Raw genomic sequence first — 24,207 nt, 5'->3', positions numbered from 1 at the left:
GCTGAAGCTCTAGAGGTTTGTCTGCTTGTCAAGCTTATTTTTATCACTTGCAATGGTGCCCAGATCCTGTGGTATTGGCCTTGGCCCTGAAGATGGTATAATAGGCAGAAAAATGCAGAGTGAGACTTGAAAGGATTGAGAGGTCTCCAGAGTAAGAGACCTCAAAGTACTAAGGGAAGGAAAATTGAAGCTGGTTCCCCAGAAATGTGGACAGGCTCTAACCTTTCACCCCCTCCTTCGGCCTCTTTGGTAATTCCTTGGACTGCCTGCAATAGCCATCAGTTCACCAAAATGCTTCTCCCCAACCCATACTGAAACCAAATGTGCTCAGTGCTTGGTGTGCATTATTCCATTTAATCCTTACAACAGCGTGTGAGGTGTAGGTGCTATTACCCCCATTTTACAGATGAGAAAACCCAGGGAAAGAGAAGTTTTATAATTTACACAAAACTAAACAGCCTATAATATGTCAGAGTTAGGATATGAAACCAAGCAGATTGATACAGATGTTGCACTTCTAACTACTCTAGAGAGAGCCCCCCAGTATCAACCAGAAAAGATGAACATAAAACCTGTATGTGCAGATCATTAGTTATAAGGATTTGGGGGGATTGGGCTCTGACAGCACCGTGTTTTGACTGCTGGAAGGGCTATGCTCGTTGATCTTTCCACACATTCTAAGGGATGCCTGTTCAGTGGAAGGGGACAAAGGGCTCTTGGCACACAACACATTTTATTCATAGCAGTCACTCAATAAATGTTAGCGGGAGCAGAAGCCCTTTTCAATAACCTCCACTTACCAGAATCACTCTTTTAGCCCACACTTCTGGTTCCCGCTGTACGAGATACTGACTGATGCCATATCACACTGAATGTTCAGGGCTAATAGATTATTCTCTAGTTTTCTAGTCCACCTGCACACTTCTGCTCCCTCCAGGTAAGCGGTCAGCTGACCTGTACCCCAAAACCATTTGTGCCAATTGTGTTTATTCAATTATGTAACTAAGTTCACATCTAATTCAGCCTGACTCAATCATGCCACATGTCAGCCATTTCCAAAAATCGAATGCATGTTCAAAAGATGACGCTGTGTTGTAACACAAGACACTAAAGACTATCCAAATACTACTATCATACAAAGAGCTTCTACAACTCAATAAGACAAAGACAAATAGTTTAATAGAAAATTGAGCCAAGGACAAGAACAGACAATTCACAAGTAGCCCCCCAAAAATAACATGCACAAAATTACTAAAGTAAAAATTAAAATAACAGGTTAGCATTTATTACCCATTAGATTGACGAAAGTCTAAATGACCGATCTCATAAGGTGTGGGCATCAAATTGTTACCAGTCATTTCCTTTAGGGAGTAGAAATAAGTGCATGTACATAAATAAATTTTAAGTGATGGGATTATCAGTGTTTTCAGACGCAGCTAAATACAAAGCAGAACTCTGCCTCAGAAGGAAGAAGCAACTGTACCAAGCCGAACACTATTCTAAAATGAAAATTCCAAAAACATTTTGAGCACTAGCAGCAACACCACAATAAGAGGTAGTGATACATAGTCTCCAAAGAGGACTATTTTGAAGGACATCCGTGGTTAGACGATGACTTCCAGCATTGATTAAAAATACCCTTCTTCCAACTCCGCAGTCCCATCTTGGAGGGCATGGCAGCACCCTTCCCCCGGCAGCACCCATCTCCTCCGGCAGCACCCATCCCCCGGCAGCACCCATCCCCCGGCGGTACCCATCCCCTGGAAGCACCCATGCCCTGCAGCACCCATCCCCCCGCAGCACCCATGCCCCGCAGCACCCATGCCCTGCAGCACCCATGCCCTGGCAGGCCCAGCACAGGGCTCCTGACCAGAAACTCGGTGGAAAGCACGCTGCTGAGCAGCAGCCCTGCCCTCTTCCCCACTGTGGTCCTTCCTCACTCTGTCGTGTACAAGGCCTGGGTCGCACTAGGGGGACAGTTTGCCTCTCACATTCTTTGATCAGAGCAGTGCTGTGTCTCCGACCTCTCATGCTTGAAACAGACTTGCTGGTATTTGGGTCTTTAGGACACCCAGCGCCTGCAATAAAATAAAGACCCAGCTTCTCTTGGAGACCCACTGAGCCAAGGACATAGTGTTCTATCTATACAATGAAACGCAGATTTCCTAATAAAAGACAAAATTCTTGACTTCTGGAGGTTGAATAGGATGGAAAAGAATTCCAGCTGGTTAAATTTACGGCACTGAAAAAAAGCCCTGTCTGAGAATAATTCTTGTGTCTGAGCCCAAGATGCTGTCATCTTGCCATGGATTGTTAAACTATTCACTCCCAGTGTGCTCCGATCGTCAATGCTGTGCCCTGAGACTGTCTAAATGGGCCAATAAACACTGTGGTTCCATCTTACTGCCTCCTCTTCTGAAATTAAGAATATTTTAGCTGAACTAGTGCCAGGGCAAAATGTACAAGAGGACGTATTTAGTTAAAAACTGGTGGGATTCTATGTGATTACATGTTAAGATCATGAAGAAATGTCAATCATCCTCCTTCCTGCTCTATATTTGAAAGAGGAGACCCATAAAATACTAGCCAGCTGGGCCCTGCAGGCCTAACAACATAGAGAGACTGCTAGTTCACACCCTGGCCCATCACTTCCGGCCTCAGGACCGTGCGTAAGTCTCCGGGTGTCTGTCAATTACAGGGATTCTAATAGCTCATCTCATAGACTCATCACAAGAAGCAGATGAGTTAATCTAATCACAGTGCCACCCTCCCAGTAAGCACTCAAGGGTTAGTTGTTCCCACTGCGGGGAGGAGGTGATGGGATTGGAGGAAGGCGGAAGGGCCTGAATGCCTATCATTGGCTTGACAACCCCTGTAGAAGGGGTTCTTCATACGCTCTGCCCAAGCCACCACCTGGCCATTTCATGTGCTTGGCCATCCACTTCTGGCACTTATCATGGACCTCTTTGCGCCCATGTCATCTCCCTAACTAGATCATGAGCTCCTGGGGGGCAGGCACTCCCCTGCCCTCGCACAGAGTCTGGTCCTCAGGGAGCACGCACCGAATACTTACTTGATGACTCTGCTTGCTGTTCATGTGTGGAGTGGATGGCACTCAAAATATGGAGGATACAAACTCCATTTAAACGGGCTTTTCTAAAAGGGCAGCCAGATCTAGCAGAGCACATGCATCAAAACCACAGACAGACACGGTTTTCTGTGATTCACTGGGCAACAACACTCTAGAAGGTGCCATGCCCTCCACAGGCAGAGGTGCTCGCTTCCTCCCTGTCGCTCCCAGCAGGAGCACCCCCTGCCCGCTGCAGAGCTCCAGGCCTGTGGGGACCCCAAGCAGAACCTGGGCGAGCAGTCAGTGCCCTTCCCAAGGAAGTCTTTCAGGCCATGTTGGCTCCGCACCAGCCGTCGGAGCCACCCTGAGTATTTAGAGACCAGCTCCAGCTCACAATCCTGGCTTCTTACTCCACCTTCCTGGCCATGTGTTCTAAAACTGCCAACGTGTACAATTTTAGTTGGAGAATTCTGTGTCTCTAGAGGTCCTCTGTTCATTCAGCAAGCTTCCCTAAGGGCCTACGATATTCCAGGTACTAACCACATTCCTAAAATACCGAATCTTCAAAGAAGTTACCAACATGCCATTTATAGAGTTTTTATTTAGTATGTGTCAGATACTGTGTAAAGTGACTTAAATCCATTGTCTTATTTAATTCAGTGAGGTTGGTGTTGTCTTCATTTTACAGATGATGAAACTGAGGCACAGAAACAAAGTACCGTGCTTGAGCTCACGCCAGTGAGCAGCAGGTCTGGGAGGTGGGCCACAAGCCAGGTTTATTTGACACAGAGCAGGCACTCTCATCGCGATGCTTGCTGACCCTTCCTGCCCCACTGAATCTATTTCTCTTTTCTCGCTTTATGACTCTTGCTCATGTCAACCTTACCACCTCGACTGAAAAGATCTACACTAACTGGATCTTGCCTATTCCACGGGCTCTTCTGGACCAGGGCTGATGTGACACGGTACCAATCCCCTGACACTAAACAAAAGGTCACAGTTCACATTGGGTTTAATAATGTCCCCTTTCAGCACCCTCTGCCTCCCTCCTCTTTTGCTTAGCACCCTCCTCCCTACTTGTTCTTCCTTCCTTTTTCTATCTTCTCCCCGTGTACCCACTCAGGTATCCAACAGGCTCACGAACTCAGCCCCCTTCATGACTTCTCTGCAGCTCAGCTTCACACTGAGCTGCCTGGTACTCAGGCCAAAAGCGTCAGAGTCATCAGCATGAGAAGAAACAGAGGACGGTGCTTAAAAATACAGGCCCTGGGTTCAAATCCTGGATCTGTCTCTACCAGCTGTAGGACCTAGGAACAAGTTCCTAATCCAGCTCTGTCTCGGTTTCTTCATCTGCAAAATGAGGATAAAAACAGTACCTAACAGAAAGTAACACTTTTTTTTTGCAACAAATCTGGCAGGAACAACTGAATATCTACCAGGGGAACAAAAGAATCTTGACCCTCACTTCACATCATACACAAAAATTAAGTTGAGGTGAATGATAGATCTAAACAAGAAAACTAAAGCTATACAGTTGCTAGAAGAAAACATAAAGGATGAGCTTTGTAATATGGGAGTCGGCAAAAGTTTCTTAGGACACAGTAAACAAAAAATCGCCTTACAAAGAAAATGATAAACTAGACCTTGTCAAATTTAAAACTTCTGTTCATCAGAAGACACTATAAAGAAAATAAATAAGCAAGTCACAATTAGGAAAAACATTTGCAAATCACATATCTGACAAAGAAGTGGTATTCAGGATAAATAAAAATTCCTAAAACTCGACAATAAAGAGGAAAAACGCAATTTTTAAATGGGCAAAATATTTGAATGACACTTATAGAAAGATATATAAAAGGTCAATAAGCACGTGAAAAAGTACTTAGTATCATCATTAATCATTAGGGAAATGTAAATTACAAGCATCTTGGGATCCTGCCACATATCCTCCAGAATGTCTAAGAAAGACTGACAAAACCAGAAGGTAATGAGAATGTAGAACAACTGGACTCCAACACATTATTTGTATAAGTGTAAAAATGGTACAACCACTTTGGCAGTTTCTTATAAAACTAACCCTCGACCTAGCCCATGACCCGGTGATATTCCACTCCTACGTATTTACCTAAGAGTAATGAAAACCCATGTCTACCAAAGAAAAGACCTGCATAAGGACATTCGTAGCAGCGTTACTCAGAATAGCCCCAAACTGGAAACAGCCCAGTGTCCATCAACAGAGGAATGGAGAAACTACCTGTGGTACAGCCATACTATGGAATACTGTTCAGAAATAAAAAGGAACGACTACTGATACACGCAACCACATGGATGAATCTCAGAAACATTGAACCGAGTGAAAGCAACCTCAAACCAAAGAACACGTACTGCATGATTCCATTTAGATGAATCTCTAGGAAAGGCTTAGTGGGTTGATGATTTTAAAATCAGAACAGTGGCTGCTTCTGGTGAGTGGGGACAGAGACCGATTAGGAAGGAACATAGAGGAATTTTGGGGATGCTGGGAATGTCCAAATCGTGAAAGGGGCTTGGGTTGCACAGGCACATGAGTTTGTCAAAAGTCATACAAGGGCACACTTAAGATTTGTGCATTTCACTGTATGTAAATTTTACCTCAAAAGAAAAGTAATGTAAAAGTAATCTAAGCAACCATTGAACTCTCATTAACAGTATGCATGCGTAAGTGTTTGGGGGCATACACTACCGTCCACAACTTACTTTGAAATATATCACAGTTACAAGATGGTCTGGTGCATGATAGAGGGATGGACAGGTATGTGACAAAGCAAACACAGTAAAATGTTCATTTTAGAACCTAGTGGAGGGTATCGAGGTATATTTGTTTCAGCTTTGCTGCGTATTTGACATTTTTCATAATAAAGTTATAGAAAACAGTACCTACAATATAAGATTGTTGTGTCTTTTACTCGCTTTTCTGCCACCACTCACATAGTTTCCAACACCTACTAACTTCACAATCACTCACATCCCTCCCCTCACGGGCTCTCCTGCAATCTCCAGCCAGGTCCAGGCCCTGGTCTCACACGGGAACTGCAGAATCTCTGTCCTGCCTCTCACTGCTGCTCCCCTCCCCCCAATCCTTCTTCAATGTCACTACCAAGTTAAGCTTCGTAGTCCACAGCTTTTATTACGTGAACTGTGCTGCTCAGCATTATTTGATGACTCTCCATTAACTAATAACCTCGAAGCTTTCCGCCTGCAGCGAGGCCTCTGCCTTTTATCCTTCTTCTACCATTGCCCAACGGAAATACAGAAACTCTTTGCTACAGTCAAACCAGATTACTGCTTATCCCCTAACACAACACACACCTCCCATCTCTGCATCGTGGCCTCCTCCACAGACACCTACTCCTGGGCGGCCAGAGGCTAAGCCACAGGTCTCAGCAGTTCGGTCCGTGACTGATGCTTTACACAGAGTGAGGTATAGTTCAGAAAACTTCGGCCTTGACAGATGAGTTTCCAGGCCTCCTGTAGCTTCTCAGAGTGCTATGCCCGGGCAGAACGCACCTACCCCCTTTGTTCATTCATTCACTCACTCTCTGTCTCACTCGCTAAGTATTTATTACGTGCTAAGTATTTATTATGTGCCAGATAATCTACTAGGAGCCGCAAAAGAGGTAAAAACCCTCCCTGAAGAAACTCAGTGAGTGAAAGAGTGAGGGAGAAGCATAGTCCTCACCAGGGTAAGTCCTGATCTGAAGGTGGCAGAACCAAACATTTCACTCGTTTCACTCCAGATTGAGGCTGGTGGGTGCGTTGTAGGATCCCTGCAGCAGTTTGAAAACAAGGCCCCAAAGCCCTTGGCGCTCCTCCCCTCAAAGCAGAGGGGAATCTGTGCTCCCTCTCCCTTGCATCGGGGCCAGCTTTTAACTGCTTGTCACAGCGAAAGTGACCCTCTGTGACTTCTGAGGTCAGGGACTAATAGACCCGACAGGTTCCACCTGGCTCTCCTGGAATGCTCATTCTCCAAATGCTCCCTCTGGGGACACTCCTTGCACAACCCAGCCCCCTGCTGTGAAGAAGCCCAAGCCACAGGGAGAGGCCACACGGAACACACTGGCTGCGTGCGTCCCAGCTGAGCCCAGCCGTAAGTCACCTCAGCCTAGATAGCATGTGAGTGAGGAGGCTCCAAATGATTCCAGCTTCTAGCATTTGAGTCACCCAAGCCATTCAGGTTTTCATAAGCCAGCCCTCCCCACCCATGTCCTGTTCAAATTCCTGACCCCCAGAACTCCTAAGCATAATAAACAGTATGTTATGATTACGACAAGCATAATAATATTGTTTTATGCTACTAAGTTTGGGGGTGTTTTGTTACCAGCAGTGGATAACAGGGATAATGACTTCAAAAGCAGGTGGTACTCAGGGTAGGCTAGGCTGGGGACCTGGAGCCAGCAACGAGTGACACCCCTTTAAAGATTATAACTGGTACGTCCCTTTAAAAAAATTCACCCCACTTATCAAGCTTATTATGTCTTCATTTAGTCAACAATCAACAAATACGTATTGAGTGCGTAGTATGTGACAGTCACTGTTTTAGTACTGGATGGAAGTCTCTGCCCTCCGGGAGCTTACCATCTAGTGGAGAAAACAGACAATAAGTGATCCAAGAACGGAGAATATAAACCATGTAGCATAGGGGTTAAGTATGTGGAGAAAAACTAAAGCTGGGACATGGAATATCAGGGTGGGGTTGGAATTTTAGGCAGCCTGCCCAGGAAAGGCCTCATGGAGAAGGCGACTTGAAAAAAGTCCTATTGGAAAGGTCTAGGATGGGAAACACCAGGTCCCATCTGGTTGTCCCCAACTCAGGGCCCTTCCCATCTCAGCTGCTCACACCTCATCACCCAGACAGGCTCATGACAATCCTTAGAGTCAAGGAACCTGCGCGTCTCTAAGACGTCAACTCTCAAATCAGAAGCATGTGATGTGAGAGCAGGAAGAGCCCTCAGAAGCTACCCAGCCTCACCCGTCACCTTCCAGCAGAGCCATGGTGTGCAGCCTGCCTGACTTAACAAGGTCAGTCCTGCGCTCTTCTTCCCACTCTCCACGGGCTCCTGGGACACCGCTTCCTTTCCCTCAGTTACTAAGCTCTTTCTGCCCGGGCTGCCTCACCCCAGCCAGACGCAACTGATGTGCCACATCTGTCACTAGACAGAGTCCCAGGCCCCTCCCCAGGGTGGGCAGGGTGGGGGAGTCCACGAATAGACGCAGCACTGACCCTAGGCTGATGCCAGCCGTCCCACCAGCGGCACTACTACTGCCCATGGCCTCTCCATCAACACCCCCTCCACAATGCAGCCTGGGACACAGAACATGGATACTTCCCGTGTTCTCTTCTTAACCCCTCTGCTGTGGGTTGAATCGTGTCCTCCAAAGATTCATGGTGAAGTCCTAACACCCCCTAACCTGTGACGATGACCTTATTTGGAAACAGGGTCTTTGCAAGTTAAGATGAGGTCATACTGCAGCAAGGTGAGTCCTAGTCAAATGACTGGTGTCCGGGCAAGAGGAGGAAACTGTGGACACATCCACAGAGGGAATACCATGTGAACGTACGCAGACACAGAAGAGAGAAGGCCGTATGAAGACGGGGGCAGGAATTGGAGTGATGCATTTACCAGCCAAGGGACACCAAGGATTGCCAGGAAACCATCAGAAACTAAAGAGAGAAGGAAGGATTCTGCCTTGGAGCCTTCAGAGGGAGCATGGCCCTGCTGACACGTTGATTTGGACCTTGAGCCTCCAGAACTGTGAGAAAATAAATTTCTGCTCTTTTAAGCCAGCCAGGCTGTGGGAGTTTAGTCGCAGCCACCCTAAGAAACTAGAACACCCACGTCTATAAAACGTCTGGAGCCCCCCGGGCTCCCCATACACAGCCCTTCTCTCTGCCAACCCAGTGCTGAGAAGCAGCTCCGGCCTCCCCTGCCCCCCTCCTCCATGTCTGTCCATATCCGCTACAGCGCACGGGCGAAGACCGCCCACAGAGCCCTGCAGAAAGCAGGTGAGAGGCCAGCCGTTCCGGGTGTTGCCCGTACAATCTGCTGACCACCTTGGCCTGTGTCTCGCTGCAGGCACAACCTATTTCATAAGGTTTGGCTCCAACCAGTCCAGGATGTGTTGGTCTTCTCATCCTCATTAAGAATGACTGACGGGCCCTAGAAGGGGCTGAGAGGTCCCGGGGAAGTACCACCCACAGAGACGGGTCACTCTCATGGGTCTAGTAGCGGCCTGTTAAATGGGAATCATCACACTAAAAGGCTATTTGGCAATATGAAACGAAAGCAAAAAAAAAACAAAAAACCAGAGGATCATACCTTTCAACCTAGTTAATGCTGTTCTTGGAATGTAATCCAAGGAAATGACACAACAGAAAAAACAAACCATTTGGACAAAGATAATATAGCAGTGTGACTCACAACAGTGAAATAAAAACTGGAAACATGAGTTGTGGAACCCTTAGAAGAGCGCATCATAGGAATACCTACCATGTGCTGATCCCGCACTACTGTATAACTGTATATGGCAGGCACTACGCCACGTGCTTCGCGTGGATTGTCTTGTTTCACCCTCGCAAAAACCTAAGACATAGCTGTACTACCCCTGTTTTAGGGATAAAGAAACCTGTTCAAGGTCACAGCTAGGAAGTGGCAAGTGACCTCTATCTTATGCCTGTGTTTAGAGTAGTGATGCTACTGTGGCCACATTAAACTGTGTGGGCCCTTCGTAACTTCCCTAAGCCTTAGGCATCAACTGTAAAATGGGCACAAGAATAACGTCATAAGCCTGACAAAGATGAAATGCAAAATGTGTGACAACATTAAGACTAAAGCATTAACTAAATGAAAAGTACTTACAGCCACTCACCAATAGGTCTGAACATCTCAGGTGGCCAGAGTTGGACTGCAGCCTATGTGGCATGCCAAGCGGAAACAGCTAGAATTTTATCTTTTATGGAGTAGAGCATCCACATGATTCTGTAACCAGGGGTGTTACAAGCAGATCTGTGTTTTAATGTTGTTTTAGGGTCGATATAATAGCATAAAATCATCTCAGGGTGACAAAATTGGAATTTTATCTAATTCTTGATCTTCCACAAGTTTCTGAGCTCTCTAGTAAAAGCCTGGTCTGACGTCTCCAGAGGGTGGGCAGGGTGGGCCTGGAAGCAGCACTTTCCTCAACTCATTGACTTTCCGCAAGAAAGGCAGGGGCTTCGTCCCATAACGGCCGCACCCAGGGGTCTATTTGGAACGTTGGCAAGAGGACAGCAGAGCCCCCTCTAGCGCACAAGGAGCTGGGAGCATTCTGATGGCATTTGGAGGGGGCTTTCCTCCCCCTTCTCTCCCTGGGTGGATGTAAGCACGGCATAAACATATTCTGCCAACAGCGAGGGCCTATACATGTAAAAAGGAGGGTTATTGTTACCACCAGGTCCTAGGGGCCTGGCACCATAAAATTCCAAGCAATTATGCAATTGGTTCCACTAAACAGGGTCTGGTACAACCCCAGGACCCCGTCCCATCCTGGTGAACCAGGCTGGATAACGAAAGACCACAGGGCCCACCCAAGGCATCACCCAGACCTGGCAGTGGCCCCTCCTTGCTCCAGAGCAAAATGAGAGACTCAGCCCTTGAGTCACCCTCCACACTTTTTAGTCCAGAAATAACGGGGGAGAAAGTGACCAATGCCACCTCTCTGCACCCTCGTCTTCAAATGGATTTTCCTATCATGTTTGCCATTTGTTTAACAAGTCTCTATTGACTTGCCCAACACTCCCTGCTTTGTATCCTTCCAAGTCCCTTCTCATCTCCGCAGCCAGGAGAGTGTGGTGTGAATGTAACCCTCACATGCTGGGAGGTTGTACAAATCTCCATTTTAGAAATGAGGCACAGAAATTCAGAGCACAGAGGTACCTCGGTTTTCGAACGTCTCCGTTGACAAACATTTTGGTTTACGGACGCCGTAAATTTTATGGATCTATGGTATCATGAGATAGTAAAATTCATGCTAAATTTGCAGTTTTAGGGGTTGATTTTAAAGGTCTGGAACGGCTTAATCCATTGTGCATTACTTTCTATGGGGAAACCGAGCCTCGGTTTTCGAACGTTTCAGAACTCGAACGGTCTTCCAGAACGGATTATGTTCGAAAACCGAGGTACCACTGTAGTTAAATAATTTCCTATGATCACCCATCTAATAAGTTGTTGAGCAGAGATTCAAACCCAGGTCTGTTAGCCACAAAGCCCAGACACTTCCCATCAACTAACTACGCATCCAGTTCCCCCAGTCACTGAGGAAAAGGAGCCGAGACGGACTCTGCAATCTGCCCGTACAAAACCTGTCTGGCGCACCAAGTCGCCGTGGCACTAAGTGCTCAACACGAAGCTGACCACAGACATGAAGGTCAAGGGCGCTCACTTTCAGGACCCAGCCAGGCGCGGCCCATCCTGCGGCACTGCTCCCGCACACAGGCACACCCCTCTGTAGGAGGAGGCCATAGCCCTTTCAGAAGCCCAGCGCTGGGCTGGCATCTGGATGCCTGAGTTCCTGGGCCTGGCGACCACTGTGCCAACCACAATGCTCAGGAAAAGGAGAGAGTAATTAGAAAGCAGCACCCCACAGACCAAACTTAAGTCATGTTTCCAAAATAGTCTCCAAAATGACAGATCAGCCTGCGCGTGCAGTGACAGCCTTTGAGCCCAACTCTGCCACACAACCCCCACTCCTCTGGGCCCTTAAAGGGACCATAAAGGGAATTTAGCAGAGGCACCATGAGCATGTACAGTTGTTTCCATCCAGCACAAATGTTTACCAACCATCCACTATATGCCTGATGGGAGATATGAGGTGGTACCATTGTGTCCCTGCTCCTGAGAAGCTCACAGCTTGGTGACAACACAAGCTAAGGTGCAAAGACAGGGCCAGGTACAGACCAGATACTCTATAAACTAAGTGGAGTTTATCTAGGGATTGCAAGGTTGGTTCAACATCTGAAAATTAATCAATGTAATTCACCGTATTAACAGACCAAAGCAAGACTGGGGAAACTATAGCCAAATCCAGCCTATTGTCTATTTTGTAAATAGTTTTATTGAAACACAGCCTGCCCGTTCATTTACATACTATCTGTGGCTGCTTTTATGCTATAGTGGTAGAGTTGAATACTTTTAACAGAGGTGGGATAGCCTGCAAAGTTGAACATATTTACTATCGCCTCTTTTCAGAAAAAATTTGCCTACCCTTGCTCTAAACTATTAGGAGAGAGCCCTTTCACCCATAAAACTGCAGCAACTCCAACCCCTCTATTCTCTGTTCTACAGACCAGGTTGGGAGGCAGATGAACATTAGGATGCTAGGCTATCAGGACTAGAAGACCCAGCTCTGCCTTCCACGAGAAAAGCAGTCCAAGGTGTGACATCCAAGGTGTGACATCTGCTCCTCCCTCCCACTGGTCCCATTCCAAGAACTAAAGCCTCAGGGCTCTCTGGAAGAATCGGGCGCAAGCTTTTACCAGAGCTTTCATAATAAACGCTTGGAGGTAAAAACACTGGTTCTACCTTCCCATGTTCCCTTTCCCAACCCAACTGTCCCAGCAAAGGAGAACCCTGGAAGTCTCAAATCAATGACCTAAGCTTGCACTTTAACAAACTAGGCGAATAAAGACAATTAAGCCAAACAAGCAGAAGAAAAATAACAAAGAAGAAAGAAGAAACCAATGGAATTGAAAACAGAAAAATAACAGAGAAAAATCAATAAAACCAAAAGCTGGTCTTTGAAAACATCAATACCATTGACAAACCTCTAGCCAGACTGACAGAGAGCAAAAAAGATATAAACTATAAATATCAGGAATAAAAGAGGAGACATCACTACAATCCCTGAAGACATTAAAAGGATAACAAGTAAATATTATAAATAATATTTGGTCATTAATTCTACATGTTAGATGAAATAAATTATCCAAAAAACACAGACTATCAAAAATCAATCAAGAAAAAAACAACCTGAATAGCCCTATATTTACTAAAGAATTTAATTTGTAGTTAAAACCCATCCTACAAAAATACAAAAACTCCATGTTCAAATGGCTTCACTCGCAAGGTCTAACAAAAATTTAAGGGATAAATGACAATCTTATAAAACTCTTCCAGAAAATAGAAGGGAAAGGAATACTTCCTAACTCATTTTATGAGGCAACCAATACTCTGACACCAGAATCCGACAAAGACATTACGAGAACAGAGACCAATATCCTTCATGAGCATACAACAAAATGTTAGCAAATTGAATCTAGCAATATATAAAAAGATGAATAATATATCATGACCAATTGAAGTTTATTCCTGGAATGTAAGGCTGGTTCAACATTCAAAAATCAATTAATGTAATTTATCTTATCAACAAACTACAGCAGGGGTCGGCAAACTATGCAGTCTGTTTTGTAAATAATAGTTACTGGAACACAGAGACATCTATTCATTTATGTATTGTCCACGGTTGCCATCATGCTACTATGCCAGAGTTGAGTCACTGAGTAGAGACTTTATGAGAGTCAAGTAGAGAGTTGAAGAGAGACTTACATAATCTACAAAGCCTGAAATATTTACTATCGGGCTGCTATGGTCTGAGTGTTTGTGTCCTCCCCAAATTCGTATGTTGAAATCCTAAGCCCCAAAGATAATGGAATTAGGAGGTGGGACCTTTGGACAGTGCTTAAGTCATAAGGGTGGAGCCCTCGTGAATGAGCTTAGCACCACGTAAAAGAGACTCCAGGGAGATCTCTAACCATCTTCCACCATGTGAGAACACAGTGAGAAGGTGCTGGCTATGAACCAGGAAGAGGGCTCGCACCAAAACGTGAGTATGTTGGCACCTTGATCTTGGACTTCTCAGCCTGCAGAACTGAAGCAATAAATTCTGTTGTTTATAAGCCACCCACTTTATTCTCTGATTTATATTTTAATATAAATGATTTATATTTTAATATATTTAATAAATCACTTTATTCTCTGATTTATATTTTTTTAAAAATCTATTAAAAAAACTTATATATACTAGCAATGAACAACTGGAAAACAGAATTTTACTAAAAGTACCATTTAAAGTTGCACCAAAAATATGAAACACATATCTATAAGTCTAGCAAAATATGTTCAATATTTTATGCTAAAAACTATAAAATATTGATTAAAAAAAAGAAGATCTAAGTAAATGGAGAGATACAGCTTATGTATGTATTAGAAGACCCAATATTGTTAAGATGTCAATTCTCCCCAAACTGATCTATAGATTCAATACAGTATCAATCAAACTGCCAGCAGGATTTTATGTAGAAAACAATAAGATGTTTCTGAAATACATGTGAAAGGCAAAGATCTAGAATAACCAAAAACAATTCTGAAAAGGAAGAACTAAGTTAAAGAACTCATATTACCTGATTTTGAAACTTACAATAAAGCTATAATAAAGACAGCGTGGTATTGCTGAAAGAATAACTACATAAGCCAATGAAACAGAATAATCAGAAACATACCCACGCAAATATGCTCAGTTGATTTTTAACAGAGATACAAACACAATTCAATAGGGGAAGGATGGCCTTTTCACTGTAGTGCTAGAATAATTAGACATCTATATGCAAAAAGAATCTCTATACCTTGCACCATGTATAAAAAATAACTCAAAAGGGATCAGACCGAAATATAAAATCTAAAACTATAAAACATCGCAAAGGAAGTATTGAAGAAAATCTTAATGACCTCATATTAAGTAAACATTTCCTTAGCTAGAACACCAAAAGAATATATTTTTAAAAACTGATAAATTGGACCTCATGAAAATTAAAAACTTCTGCTCTGCAATAATAGACATTTTAAGAGAATGAAAAGACAATAGTGAGAAAATATTTGCTAAACATGTACCCCATAAAGGACTCGTGTCCAGAATATAAAAAGAATTGTATCTCAAATGTCAATCATAAGGAAATAACCCAATAAAACCGAGGCAAAAGACTTAAAGATACTTCACCAAAGACAACACATGGATTACAAATAAGCCAAATAACAAAGACGCTCAACATCATTAGTCATTATTAGAATACAAATGTAAACCACAATGATAAAACTATACCTATTAGGATACCTAAAATTTAAAAATCTCTTTAGTGCCAACAGGATGTGAAAATTATAACCCTCATATAATGCTAGTGGGAATGCACAATGATACAGCCACTTTGGAAAACAGTTTGGCATTTTACACTTACCATACCCCCCAGCAACCCCACTATCCTAGGTATTTACCCAAGTGAAATAAGATGTTCACATAAAATCCTGTACGGTTATATTTATAGTGAATTTTTCATTATTACTCCAAACTAGAAACCGCCCAAATGTCCTTCAATTGGTGAATAAACATATTGTGATACATCCACACAAAGATATACGACTCATCCACACAAAGAAATACGACTCAGCCACAAAAGGGGACGACCCACTACTGAGGTACCAACAACATAGGTGAATGTCAAGCACGCTGTGCTAAGTGAAAGAGGGCAAACTAAAAAGGCTACCTACGTATGATGCCATGTATGTGGCATTCTGAAAAAGGCAAAATCATAGGAACAGAAAACAGGTCAGTGGTTCCCAGGGTCTTCAGCCGGTGGAAGAGTTGACTACAAAAGTGCACAAGGCAATTTTGTGGGGGTGATGGAATTGTTCTGCATCTTGATTGTAACGGTGCTTGTATGACTATATATGTTTCTCAAAACTCAGAATTATACACTAACATGAGTGCATTTTTTGTATGTAAATTATACTTCAATTTAAAAAAAAATGTCTTAAAAAAGATTCCATTATGATGCAGCACTGAATGAAAACTTGTGTACCAGAACAGTGCCTACCACTTAACGAGAAATGGACTCAAAAGGCAGGAGAAACGGCCAAATGTATCAGAATAAAGCACAGATGCTTCAAAGCTAGGAAAAGCAGGTGTGATTGATTTATGTGCAACAGATCATCGTTGGATACTGAACAATAATTTTTTTTAAATTCTTCAGTTAACTTTCAGAAGATATTTAACTTTCAGCAATACTATTTACTTACAGAAAACAAACAAACATAAAACTATTAAGTTTAACCTAAAGGAAATGTAGCTAAAACTCTGATATACTTTAATATTCCTCTCAATTATTCTGTCAATACTGAAGGTGCTAAACATGTCAAAATCGTGGGCACATACAAAACTGGCCAAGGAAAGAAAGGTAATTAATAGTTTAATATCACTCATGACCATAAATGAAAAAACAAAACAAAAAAAACCAATGAACTATTAGAAAATCAAAGCCAGAACTACACATCATGACCAAGTTCTTTTTAAACTACACATCATGACCAAGTTTATCCCAGGAATTTAAGGATGAATTCAAGGAATTCAAAAATCACGAACACAGATTATGAAAAACAGCATTTCATCTTGAAATCATGTGCAACTCTGACAGACAAACACAGTTCAGAAGGGTAATATTTTGATTCTGATAATAATGAAGAAGGTGGTATACAATTTTATGTATAAAAACATATAATTTAGAAATGTTTCTAAAATTGTGTATATTAACCTATGGGAACTTGGAATCCATCTCCTGTTACTATACAACTATTACCTTTTATTCTCTTCTGCTAGCCCGAATTGTTTTCTGTTAATTTTGAATAATTCTTCCTAATATACAAATCAAACAAATAATTAGTGAAAAAGCAACCAAGAATTCCAAAATCTGGCTGACATTGGAAACACCTGGGGAGCTTTGTAAAAATAAAAATTCCCTGAGCCCTCCCAGGTGCTGGGGAGGCATGGATTATTTTGCGAAAAGGCTCCCAAAGGGGTTTTGTTATCAGCTAGTTTTGGGTTTTGGAACCATTGCTATGAGGAAATAAAAGCATTAGGTATATCCTGCCCTTGAAGTTTTTTCAACATAGTTGTAGATATAAAAATTTCAACATGAAAAAAACAAAAAACCAACTAAACAAAAGATATAAACATTCCATAATAATACATGACTCACCACCATCCAAAGAATTTTACAGGGACTAATTGCTACAGACATTCAAATGAGGAAGAGAACTTGAAGCTGAGGAGGATGAAGGCAGCCTCCCTTATGGGACAGTGCCTGACAGGCATTAGGAATTTAATTCATCTGCTGAACAAATCTTTTAAGGATAGAAGGACTTGCCAGTCAAAGAAACAAGTAAACACTATTCCATGAAAGGATAAACTCATCGTCAAAGGCAGAGACAGGAGAGTGTAAGTTGGGTTCATGGACAAGAAATGAACAAGTCTTGTTGGTTTGGAGGTCAGATTATGGAGGCCCTTGGGTTTCCTGTGAGAAACAGGGAGCCACTGCAGGTTTCTGAAGGTGGAGTGACACTGTTAGATTGTGCTTTACGATGAACAAAGCAATCAGGTATAAAAATGTATCTGTGCCATGGAGAGGCCACCGTTAATAGTTCAGGGTGTGCCAGCAAAGGCCTGGTCAGGAGCCACAGCAATAAGAACGTACAGCCAAGGTTTTCCCCGTCTGGAGTAACCAGAACGCCCACAGAAAGAGGAGGCGCTGAGCAGCTGTGGTTATCTACCACCAGCTGCTTTCCTAGGCGGCTGCCCAATCACTACAGAAAGCCTGAGAACTCCCTACCACACCACTGGTTGAAACAGGAAGGGGAAAATCGGTAGCCATTGCGTTAATTGTATTATGCCCACCAGGAGGCCCCACTGCAAAGACAGCAGCTTCTGGTCATAATAAGAGGCAAGTTCTAGGGCAAGGACTAAGGTCCTCCAGACGCACTCTGAGACAACCTGCTGCCTCCTCATTAATATGCTCATTTCCACGAGGTTAGCAACCACGTGACTGTGAAAAATGATCACGCTATTGATGCTATAGTAATACAAAAATAGCAAATGGGAACTTAACTTAGATAATGGCGAAGGGTAGGAATAGGTCCGTTTTGGGCACATTGTGTGAACAGGCGTAGTAACTAGCAGGAAATGCATCAAGTTCAGGAGGAAAATTAGAATGGTTACACCTAAGCATAAAGAAGACAATTGGAGAAGTGCAACAGATGAGTGGAAAGCACCTTCTTACGGAACAGCAGATGGGAAAACCCTTAGAATCTTCTGTGGAGCACTTCCATTCACCCCATTAGCCAGTCCTTTGACCCCCATGTCTGAGCACCTGCGGTGTGTCAGGCACTGAGCTAAGGGTAAGGACACAGAAAAGAACCATGGCCTTTGCCCTCGGGAGCTCGTGGCCTAGTGGGACACCACGCCTTACGACTAAGGTGGGCGAGCACTTGTTCATCTGCCCACAGCCTCCTCAGGTAGGTAGAGATGTGGCTCCTCTCTCCACTTACAGAGGCACCCACCGACACCTGACTGCAAACCATGGCCTCTTCCTGGGTTTTCACACAGCCTCAGAGGACACTCCATCTAGCCTAGTCCTAGAAAAGGAGAAGGGCGCTCCTGCCAGGTCAGTGGAGACGGCCAGGACCTCGAACTGTTCATGAGGGTGAGAATCCCTGAGAAGGATGGTGCATTCCAGAGTCAAGGCAGACCCCGAATACAGTGTCTGCCACAGACCGTAAGTCTGGATATTAAGTGGGACAGAGGCTAGGACTTCAAGGTCGGTGGAATTTGTATGGACAGATGCAAGGTACCTGGAGTCAGACAACGGCAGTGATCACAGAGTCAGGCCAGACACAGAAATATTCACCCCTGCTGCCCATGAACCGTTAGACTAAAGAGGACAAACTTCAGGGGCTCTGGAGAACCAGGTGGAACGTGTGATGGAACCAATGTGCTTCCATTCCTCTGGCCCAGGTCAGGCCTTCCAGCCCCATCACCATCCTCTATCAGGGTGGGGTGAAAAGAATTCTGGCTGTTTCCAGTTCTGCCCCTAATCATTTGGCCTCGTAGACCTGGTTTCCACCTCAGTATAATGCAGGTGTCAGGTGGACTGGTTTCCTGCAGCCCGAACGCCTGCCATTCCAGAACCAGGAAATGAGCTACAATAAATGAAGCATGAGGGAAGAACAAAAAGCTCTGGGAGCCCAAAAGTCTTCCATGGGCCTGGGCTTTCATGCTTGCTGCAGATTTGCTTCTCATTCTTTTTGATCCAGTATAAAGTCAAAACAAAATTGTTCCAGGAATAGCCTAGGCAGCAGAGGGAAAACGAGCCGGAATGAAAACCACCCCCCAAATAATCTCAGGACAAGCAGGCCTCCGTGGTTGAGAGCTCGCCACCAGGTCAAACGTTCCAACAAAGGAAGAGGTAAGAGTTCTGAACACGGGAGCCAAGGGCTCCCGCCTTCCTCTCTCCTGCCAGTGCCCCCTCCCTTCAGGGACCTCCTCATCTCTGAGGCCTTTCCTCACCACTCCAGCCCCTGAATTTCTTGCCACCCATCAGTCCCCTAATTGAGTCTGTACCACAGAACTTGGCCCTGTTTTCTAATGACTTCATGTGTTAGCGGTTTCCCCATATAGACTTCGAGTCTCTTGAGCTTACTGCCTTTGTTTCACAATCCTCCACAGGGCTACACGGAGAGCAGGTCCGTAATTAATGTTTGCCGGCTGATGGATAGGTCATTCCATAAGCACAGAGAACATTACTTGGTGTGTAAGGTAATAGTGATCCCTTCTTTTGTGTCTCTTTATATTTGCATATTCATTTAATTTTTATAACCACCCTCATTGTCAGGTCAGGAAACTGAAGTCACTCAGAGAGGTTAAAAACATGCCTATGAACATCTAGCCAATCAGTGACCGGGATGGCTCTGAACCCAAGTTGAACACCAAAGACCACATTCCACCCTCGTGCCGCTTCCTCCTGCCAGAAATCTGAAGGAGAGCTACTCTCTACTAGAAACCTCAATCTCTGAAAACAAAAAATAAACAGCATCCTCAACTATGACAACTCAAAACCGTAGGGGTTTGGTTCCCACAAGATTATGAGAAATAACTCGTGAAGTCCCACATTAACAAATTAGCAACAGATCTGGCGCCCAGAGCCGGGCGGGGGTGGGGAATCAAGAAGCAGATCTGAAAGAAAAGGAAATCCTCTCCTCATCCTTTTTCCTTTGTCTCCAGAGCGCTCTGTACTCAGAACCCAAGAGAAAAGGGGAGAAGAGAAAGGGGGACAGAAGTACCAACCGTGGGGGATGGGGACAATGGGAAATTCCAGAAGCTGGATCTACATGGAAAATTCCCACAGCTCCCTAGTGGGGTGCCCATTGTGAGCATTCACTCTTAGACACTGAGCAGGAGGGCAATGAAAAGAAGGTGGAGTGAGCATCTGGAAATCCAGCCTTATCCCCATGCCACCAGCTATAAACAGGGAGCAAGTCTTACTGGCCCTCCTCCTGCCTCAGCCCCACTGGGCTGGCTGCCACTGTCCATTTAGCAAGGGCTGCAGCCCGGGTACACCAGGTGATACAGCAAGGCAGGAGGGATGCATCTGTTGGTCTACTGTCAAGCACCAAGGTCCACCCACTTGAGATGGTAAGGAAAACTGCATTTGCTCAACCTTTTGGCTTAAAACGAAAAAGCATGAAACCAAAACTCAATAATGAGACAGAAAATTCATCTGTGGAATGGCACAGGTGGAAGAAGGGCATGGCTCCAGCAGACCCCAGGCCAGCACATTCATCTTTCTGTGCCTGTGGGGCACGAAGGTAGAGTAAAGGGAAAGGACCGAAGTCACAGGGCACAGAGACCATCCCAGTGACATCTGTGATGTCCTCACTCTGGCTTACTGGCTGGGTGGTTCCTTGATTCTGAGCCCACCTGCAAGCCGCGGCCACCTGTTTGTTTTCCATGGGAATGGTCCTTCCTCAGGTTCTCTGGGTACACCTTCTGTTAGTCAGAGGAAAATGACTCAATAGTCAAACTGGGCAAAGACAATGTCTTCTGTTCAGTAAGATTACTGTCTAAAGGTTGTTTTATAATGTCACTACATTTACAGAAAGGAAAGAACTGGAAACTTTTAAGAATGAACAATTTTCCAACCTGTGTGCTGGTTTGAACTGGGAGAAGGGCAGCTGGGCTTTCAAGTGGCCTTAGTGTATATTTCCAGAATACCAAGAAATGTTGTTCTCAGAAAAATACTAAATAAGACTCCACGTGTTCATGGGGTCTCTGAACCCTTACCCCCAGACAGGGCTGCATTCTCAGATTGCCACCTCCTGACCCTCTTTAAACACAAAGAGCCAATAAACCAACTAGTTCTGTTTCAAAGACTCTAGACTCATATTTTGGGGGAAAATACGGGTCATTCCTGTAGGCAGTGAGGACATGGTGACTCCAGAGCATTCACAATCTATTCTTCTGAGGCTGGCGAAGACCTCCCCAGCCAGGATCAAGACCCCTCCCTCACCTTTGGCACTGCTGAAGGGGCTCCTCTCCCTTCAGCACCATCTGGGGCCACCTCCTTTCCTGACAAGCCTTCCCAGCAGACTCCCCTGCAACTGCCAGCCGGGGGCCCCCTGCCCTGTAGTGACTGCACCTGTCTGTCCAAGGTCCAGGCAGCGGGTGGGTCCCCCTGGCCTGACTAATTAGACCAGGAACTTCCCAAGGGCCTCGTCTGCTCTGTATATGTCCCCCAAGATCTGGCCCCTGGGTAAAGTCTCATGATGAGAGGGTCAGCAAATTTCATACAAAGAAAATGACTCCAGTGTCCCAGCTGCCCTGCTCCTCAGCTAGCAGGCCATGCACAAAAGAAACTAAACACACAAATCCTTCACCACTGCGGATGGTTCTCCAAGCTCACGCCTAGCGGTGGGAGGACCAGCGTCCTTTTGTGTCATTGAATGAGGGGAACGACATGCACATCCGGATGAAAAGGCCTGTGCAAGTCCCCAGAATGCCCTCTACCCAATCCAGACCCAGACACTCCCCACCCGGGACCAAGTGCCCAGGCTCCCACCTGCTCTGGCTAAGGCCCTTGGCCCACTGTGGTGGGAGACAAAGAGTCAACCTCACTCTGGCACCACGATGGTCTAGGGTACTGTGGGGCCAGCAGCGTCACCCTCCACAGTCCCAAAGTGTGCAGGGCAGGGTCACAGAGGAAAGGAGGTTAAGAATTTAAGAGAAAATAAGAGAGATAGGAGGGAAGAGGAAAAGCAAATGAGAAAAACAAGAACTATTTTACTAGCATCCGAAATGCCTTTTAAGAACCCACTAAGGTTGCCAGAAGCACCTCCACTTCCCCCAGAGACTTGCATTGTGGATTCCACAGGCTTTGACGTGTGAGGGGTTCACCAAATGTCCCCTCAAGCCCCCCATTTGGAAATAATATATTCACAAGTTGTGCATTTTGACAAAAGGATTGCCTTAACATACAGGGAAGAACCTACAGCCCGGCTGGGAAGGGGGAGGCAGCTCTAGAGCAGGCTCCCGAAGGCTAGGGAGATGGGGCATGGCACTCACTCTGATCTTTGCACTTGGAGAGAATGGTGAAAACCAGTGGCCTGAGGGCTGGCACTGTGCCCACAGCCCGGGTGTACCCCCACCCTCATCCAGCTCCCTGAATCTCACAGCTACTTTTAAGCCCTCCAGGCCTCAAAGGAGCGGGCTCTTTCTCCTTCAGGTTATGATACAGAGGGTGCATCCCCCATCCAACCAAAACAGTCCTAGAAAACCTCTCCCCATCAGCCATTCTTCGCATCTACAATACCACTCCTACATCCAGTCCTTTGGCTCTTGAGGGATGACAGCAGCACAAGTTCTGGGGAGGAGTTCTACCTCCACCACGGACAGCTAGCACTGGGACTAGTTTATCCAAAACTTATCAACCGCAATGACTGCAAACTAGGGTCCTTCAACCATGGAACCCCCGTTGAAGCGAAGGAAGCAGAGCAGGCGAGGAGCCTGAATGAGGAGCAGGGAGTGAGAGCCCGACGCCCCAGCTTTGCCTGGGGCTTCGCGGCCGCCTTCGCTGCCCCACCTTCCGGGTCTCACTTTTGGGCTGGGAGGACCTTCACGTGGCACCCCGCCCCCGCGCCCGTCATCACGGAGTCCTTCTGCCAGGGGTTGGGGAACTGGAAGAAGAGCCCACCTCTCTTCTTTGGGGGCTAGCGGCAATTCGCACCCCTCGAATCAAAGGCACGTACCTCGGATGACGCTAAGCGACACACCCGCATCACTGTCCCCAAAGCACCTCACCTCCCCAAAGAAAACCCGGGCTGCTGGAGTCCTGGAGTCGTCCCCTCACGCGCCCCCTGGCCCAACTCCTTGCTGCACGTAGGAACCCCTCTCCAACAGAGGAGTGAGGATAGGCTTCCAAGGGAGGTCCCGACCTCCGACCCCCACCTTCGCAGCGTGACTCCCAGGGGCCGCGCCGGGACAAAAGCGTCGGGCGGGCTCACTCACCCGCGCAGCGAAGGCGGCCCGGGAGCGGAGGCACAGCGCTCGGAGGGAGCGTCCCGGAGGGAGCGCGGGGGCCGGGCTCGCTCCGCCGCCGGCTGCCGACCTGGCGGTGCCAGGAAGCGGTGAGGCGCGTCCCGGGCCCGACGGAGTGGGACGGGGATAAGCGGCCCAGCGAGAGCGAGCAAGTGGGAGAGTCAGGAGCGAACGCGCGTGAAGAACGACTGAGAGCGCAGCGCTCCCGGCCGGGACTCAAACTGAGGACGCCGGCTCACATGCGCTGATTTGCATGTCATTTGCATAGCGCTCAGGGACTGGACCTGCGGTCCTTCCCGCCACGCCCACCCGCCTCCTCCCCGGAGTCCCGCGCGGAGAATCCCCAACAGAACCCGGCGCCCGAGGCGGATCCACCTCCTTTCCCCGCAACGCCCCAACTCCTCCTCGTACACCAGACTGATGGTGGTGGTGGTGGTGGTGGTCAGGGTGTTTTCTCGATTTTGTTGTTGTTGTTGTTGTATATTCCCCTGGAAGACCATTCGATACAGGACAAAACAAGACCACAAACTGGGAAAACTCTGTAGACTTTTAAATTAATTTTTTTTGACGTGGCTGTCAAAAACAACCAATAATCGAGTACATCCCCCAAATGACTACAATTTTTTTTTTTTTTTTGGACAGAGTATCCTGAAAAA

At 45.8% G+C, this 24,207-nt stretch overlaps 1 protein-coding gene across 1 annotated transcript in view; it reads right to left on the bottom strand.

The window, feature by feature from the left end:
• Positions 1-23,780, bottom strand: part of MYLK (myosin light chain kinase) — a 241,530-nt gene extending 217,750 nt beyond the window's left edge. The window contains exon 1 of the mRNA XM_019738977.2: positions 23,522-23,780. The gene's annotated coding sequence lies outside the window, so the exon portion shown is untranslated. The remainder of the gene's footprint in view (positions 1-23,521) is intronic.
• Positions 23,781-24,207: the final 427 nt, after the last annotated feature.

Source organism: Rhinolophus sinicus, linkage group LG01, assembly GCF_036562045.2.
Source record: "Rhinolophus sinicus isolate RSC01 linkage group LG01, ASM3656204v1, whole genome shotgun sequence".
In the NCBI taxonomy this organism is placed as follows: domain Eukaryota; kingdom Metazoa; phylum Chordata; class Mammalia; order Chiroptera; family Rhinolophidae; genus Rhinolophus; species Rhinolophus sinicus.
Note: the sequence above shows the minus strand (reverse complement) of the source record. Positions and strands in the feature narration are given on the sequence as shown.